A 6480-nucleotide genomic window follows, 5' to 3' on the forward strand; every position below is an offset into this window, starting at 1 on the left:
TCCCCACCCCACATCCATTTATGTACTTTTTAATTTCTTTTTCATTTTTCTCTTTTGCTATAAAATGGCATTATAATACAATTGGCAAGATATGAATAAACTCTGTAATTAACTGCTAACATTGTATTTATGTTAATTTCCCAATTCACTATTTAGCTAATCTTATGTGGGATTAAGAGGATTTACACTAGTTGCTTTTAGAGATAAAGAGACATAATGTCTGTGCTTGACTTTGAAATGATCCACAAAAAAGGAGAGGGATACATATGTAGTCATTTGTTAGGCATACAATAGCAAAACATCACACACTAAATAGTTTAAACAGCAGAAATCTATTTTCTAACAGTTCCAGAGGCCAGAACTACAATAGCAAGGTGTTGGCAGGGTTGCTTTATCGTGAGGCCCCTCAGGAGAAGCAACCTCAAGCCCCTCTTGGCTTGAAGTTGGCTGTTTGCTCACTGTGTGAGCTTGGCTTTTTGTCTGGGCACCTGCACCCCTGTGTGCACCACCCCCCCGGGGTGTGTGTGTGTGTGTGTGTGTGTATCTGGGTCTGTGTGTGTCTATACATTTTAATCTTCTCTGCTTATAAATCAGATTGTATTAGAGCCCACCCTGATGGCTTCATTTTAACTTTATTGTTTTAAGGCCCTCACTTTAAATAGAGTCACACTGTAAGGTTAGGGTTTCAACACTGAATTTTTGGGAGAACACCAATCTATAACAACAGTCTATAACAACATATATACTAAAGAAAAGCTGTCAAATGAGTGGCAAATGTAAGATTGTAACTGTGGGAAACCTGGAAGAAGGATATCCAAGTATTCTTTGGACCTTTCCTGCTACCTTTCTATATGTCTGAAACTACTTAAAATTTTTGAATATTTTTGTCCTCAGGGGGCTTGGGGTAAGACAAATGTACAGTGAACAAAAGAATGAGAAAAAGAATATGATAACCCTCATGATGACTGATGTGAAAGTTTGTATGAGTTGCAACATGGCCCAAAGATTCTGTGGCTAGGTGCAGTGAGTCCCAGAACTAGTTCAAGCCTCAGCAAGCAGTGTGGAGGAGACATCTTAGGGTCACCTGGGCTTGCAACCATGACTGTGAAGAAGTAAAGGAAGCAGATAGGCCCTGCTTTCGATCTATTTATTTATTTATTTAAAGGCAGAGTCTCACTTTGTAGCCAGGCTGGCCTTGAACTCACAGCAATCCTCCTGCCTCAGCCTCCTGAGTGTTGGGATTATAGGCATGTGCCACCTTGCCAGGCTAGGTCCATCTTTCAAGAAGCCTAACCCTTTTACCCTGCTGCAAACTTTTGGAAATTCTCTTTTCCCAAAGCATTAACTTTGTTTGGTTGGTTGGTTGGCTGGTTTTTTTGAGACAAGTTCTAACTATGTAGTTCAGGGTGGCGGTGAACTCACTGTGTAGGCCAGGCTGAACTCCAACTTCTGGCAATCCTCCTGCCTTAGCCTCCCAAGTGCTGGGATTACAGGCACGGGCTACTCCTCCTGGCCCAAAACATTTACTCGTAAGTATGAAACTATGTGTGCTGGGCATGGTGGTGCATCTTAACCTCAGCATTCAGGAGTCTGAGGCAGGAGGATCACTGCAATTTTGAGGCCAGCATGGGCAACATAGTGAGTTCAAGGCCAACCTTAACTACATAGCTAGACTCTGTCTCAAAAAACAAAACAAAACAAAAAGGAAACTATGTGTGAACATTTTATATATATATATATATATATATATATATATATATATTTTTTTTTTTTTTTTTTTTTTTTTTTTTTTTTGGTACCGGGGATCAAACTTGGGTCCTTGCGCTTGAGCAGCGGGTGGCGAAACCACTGAGCTAAATCCTCGGTCCCTATTATATATTTTTAATATGCTTAACAAAAGTGTTTGCCTCTATGCTCCCCACGGTATTATATTGAAACTGCATTTGTGAAAAATGTTTCCCGATTTTTAGACCAAATTCTGTGGGTGAAGGTGCTCAGGCCCCTCTGTACCCAGCCACAACTAATCTTTCTGCCTGCTTTTATTGCCTTTCCTACCGAAGAGAACATTCTGTTCTGCCCTGGTGTTTGGTTGCATTCATCCCTCTGCTACTCCTCCCTCAGGGTTGTCTCCCAGGCTGCCCGGCCTCTAGGCCTCCAAATCCAGCTCTTCAGGGGGACATCCACACTTTCTCTCTGAAATACATCTCAATTAGGGGCCGGGGATTTAGCTCAGTGGCACCGTGCCTTCCTTGAAAAATCCTGAGTTCAATTCCTAATACTGAAAAAAAAAATACATTTCAATTTTATCCACCTCTCTCCCCATTGACCTGGTCCTGGTCAACTTCATCCCCTGCCCAGACAAATACAATGACCTCTCAACTGCTTCAGCTTCCCCCCCCCCCCCCGCCTTTCATTTATTTATTTATTTGGTCTTTTTGAGACAGGATATCACTATGTAGTTCAGGCTGGCCTCAACTCACAGCTATGCTCTTGCCCCACACTCCCACGTGCTGGGATTATAGGTCACCTTCCCCAGCTACAAATTGACATAATGAAGGAAAAGTGATCTTCCCAGGGCCATCCTGCTACCAACTATCCATGCAGAGATTTGAACGTGGCATTTCAGGGTTAGCATGTAAGTTTGTAACCACTGCACCCCACTGCCTTGTGGTTCAGCTTCTTAAAGAGTAGGTGGCATCATGGTTCTGAAAGCCTTCCAGATATTGGCCGTCTTCTTTCAAATAGGTCAAGATTCTCAGTGACTGGTTTCATCTCCCTTTGCTTCCTTCCCCCTTTGCCTGTCACATTCTGTCACACTGGCTTCTTTTGGATCCATGATCGTAACAAACTCCTGCTTGCTTCAAAGCCTTTGCACAGCCTATTGATTCTGAGCAGAGCTTCTCTCTTCTCTCTTGATTTAGCTAACTCATCTTCTGGGGACTTGGCTTAGATGACATCTGAACTCCCCAGTATGTCTTTGTTCTCTGCTGTCATAATCCCCCTCGTTTTTTGTTTTTTTGAGACAAGGTGTCATGCCATATCTCAGGCTGTGCCTCAAATTCTTAATCCTCCTGCCTCAGCCTCCCAGAGTGCTGGGATCACAATCCTGTACCACCTCACTGGCTTTTGTTCTTTGTCTTTTTATTTTTTTAGATAGAGTCTCACTTTGTAGTTCAGGCTGGCTCTAAACTCACTATGCAGACCAGCCTGGCCTCAAGCTCTCCTGGATCCTCCTGCATCAGCTCCCAAGATTATAGGTGTGCGCTACCATGCCTGGCTGTTCTTTGTCTTTGATAGTGGGAGTTGAACTCAGGACCTTTACACTGAGCTACATCTCCACCCCCACCACCCCCTTTTTAATGAGATAGGGTCTTGCTATGTCACTAAGTTGTACAAGCTGGGCTCAAACTTGCAGTTTTTCTGACTCAGTCTCTCAGTCTGCTGAGATTACAGGCTTTGCCATCATGCCCTGCCTGTCACATTCTCTTAATGCTCTTGATGCATTTTGTGCTTTTCCTCATTGTCGGGAGCAATGCTACATAATTTTAGGGAAAAATCATTTGATTAGGCCTAGTTCTGCCTACAGGCCAGCTATGGCATTTCGAGACAAAATTCCATTTTGGCCTCCGGTAACAATTGAGACCTCAATGATCTGGTGATGCTGTGATGCTCCAGGACAAGATTACACCAGTTGAAGACGTCCTTGGAGGAACAAAATCTTCATCTACTCAGTTCCTTATTGTTCTTGGATTTCCACTGCCCAAGCAGTCATTTGTTACACTTTGTTTATCCAGATGTACTCAACTCTGTACAAGTCATTTGTTACATTTGTTTCTCCCTATGTACTGAATAAAAGGTGTGGCAAGCTGGGGAGCTTTGTTTTTGCTGCCCAGAGCAGCACTGATCAGCCCCAACACTCAGCTTCTTCTCCAAGTCTCATTTTTTCTACCCTTCCTGTATAATAAGTTAATTTGCCTTGTGCTGCCATGGCTCGAAGGAGACTACTCACTGCAGAGGTTCTAGTAACGTCCCCTTTCCCTGTTTCCTACACCTCATAGCAGCTACCACAATTTGTAACTACACATCATCTACTATTGTAATTATTTGACTAATTGCTATCTTCTGCAACTGAATGTCAGTTCTAGGAGAGCCGAAGACGTGTGTTTTGTCCATCGATATATGTGGCTAACACAGGTATGATCTTGGATGAAAGACATTTTCAAGTGGAAACTTTCATATAGCTTCTTTCTTTGAGTTTCCGGTGTCTGATAAATTGGGATTTCTCTTTCATAGTCTGCAACCTGAGTCCTGAGATAATGGGCAGGGACATCAGAGAACTTTGTTGTCTTTTTTCACTCATCTGTGACAGAGTCTAAAACTTCAGCCCCGGAGAGTTGCACCTGGCTGGGAGACAGGAACTTTACTGCAACCACAGTGGGAGGGAGCCTTCCATGGGGGAGGTTCCTGGGGTAAAATGAGTTTTGCAAATGATGGGGCAGGACACTTACATGGAATAAAAACGCAAGGATGCAAATCCTGCCCAAGGAAGACTGAAGGGGAGGGAGACTGCCTGCTGAACAGGGATGGGACCTGGCATAGAGGTTCAGGAGAGGCGGCACTGGCGGCTTTATAATTTGCCACATGGCTGCTGTTTTCTGCATCTGCTGTGCAGTGATCTCTGTCTGGCCGAGGCAAGGAGGGAATAAAACTTCCCCAGTCTTTGTATAGCTTCTGTCTGGTGGGGAGCAATTAGTAATTAGTACTACCCCCCCCCCTTTTTTTGGTACTGGGGATCGAACTCAGGACCTTGGTGCTTGTGAGGCAGGCAGTGAAACCATGGAGCTAAATCCCTGGACCCCCTCCCCCTCTCTTACTGAGAAATCTTATCTTTGATCCCCAGGTGGAATATATTGATAGCCTGGTCAAATACTGATCTGGGATTTTTCCATAATCTCTCAAGTTTGCTCCTTCCTTCCCTAAAACTAACCCTACCAAAAGGTTTTCCTAATAAGTAATTGGTCTTTCATAGATTTAGTAATTCTCCAACGTGAAGAACAATCCCATTAAAAAGTGAAAAAAACTTTCTTGAATTCTTTTATTCTCATGGGGTTTCTTGTTTTATTTTGTTCTGAGACAGGGTCTTGCTATGTAGCCCAGGCTAGCCTTGAACTCATGGTGATGCTCCTCCCTCAGCCTCTCAAGAGCTGGGATTACAGGTGTGTGCCACCACACCAGGGCACTCATGTTGTATTTTTATGTTAACTATATTATTATTATTATTATTATTTTTTTTTGGTACCGGGGATCAAACTTGGGTCCTTGAGCTTGCGCAGCAGGCAGCGAAACCACTGAGCTAAATCCCCAGCCCGATAACTATATTATTTAAATAATATGTTACTATAAAAATATGACTGTGTCTTTGTTTCTAACTTCTACACAGCTATATCAAATCACAGGTTTAAATTACAAAAGTTAATAAAATTGACATCATTAATGATGATGTTTGTCATTAACTTAGAGATGACAGGTGATGTTTGCATGAAGTAAAATCAGCAATATGAATATCAGGGTGGCAGGTACAGGGCAAAACTCTTTTACGCTGTGCCCTCCCACACCATTTGCTGAGCTGTATGACTCAAGTCTCCCACAATTTCCTTTTTTTCTTCATTCCACCAGGGTGTCATTTAGCTGTTAACTTGGTGTTAATACATCCTTCATCCACACAAAAACTTGTACGTGTATGTTCATAGCAGTGTTATTTGTAATTGCCACGAAGTGAAAGCGATCCAAATGTCCATTGACAGATAAACAAAATGTGGTGTATTCCACAATGGTATACTATTCATTCATTAAAAAAAAGAAGTCATTTTAAGGTTCAAAAAATGAACCTTAAAACACTGTACTAACAGCAGTCACAACAGATCACTTATTGAATGTTTCCATTTATATGAAATGTCCAAATCGGGTAAGTTCATTGAAATATGAAATAGACTAGTGGTTGCCAGGAAAGCTAATGGGCATGGAGGAAGATATTCTAGAATGAGGTAATAGTGATAATGGTTGTGCAACTTAGTGGATACATACACACATAAAAACTGGAGAGTACATTTTATTTTTATCTATGTCTATTTCCATGCTGGGGATTGACTCCATGCATGCTAGGTGGAGCGTACATTTTAAGAAGGTGATTTTTTTTGCCATGAAAATGCTTGTTATTAAAATTATATTAATTTTTTTTTTTAATTGGAGGAGTGGCTAGTTCTCACGGAGACCTCTCCTTCGCCGAGAGAACTGAGGGTACACAGTAGCACCAAACTTGACCAGGAGCAGGGCCAGCCACTCCTTCCGGGGCCCGCTGCCCTCTCCTCACCTCCGGCAGAGGGAAGGCTTGGTTTACAGAACGGTGATTGGCTGGGGGCGGGGAATAGGGCTTCAGGTTCTTCTCGGCAGGGCGGGGCGGGGCGAAGCCTCGGCTCGCGA

The sequence above is a fragment of the Heterocephalus glaber genome, unplaced genomic scaffold (genome assembly GCF_053883595.1).
Source record: "Heterocephalus glaber isolate CG9 unplaced genomic scaffold, H.glaber_assembly_v1.0 deba00000470, whole genome shotgun sequence".
NCBI classification, from domain to species: Eukaryota; Metazoa; Chordata; class Mammalia; order Rodentia; family Bathyergidae; genus Heterocephalus; species Heterocephalus glaber.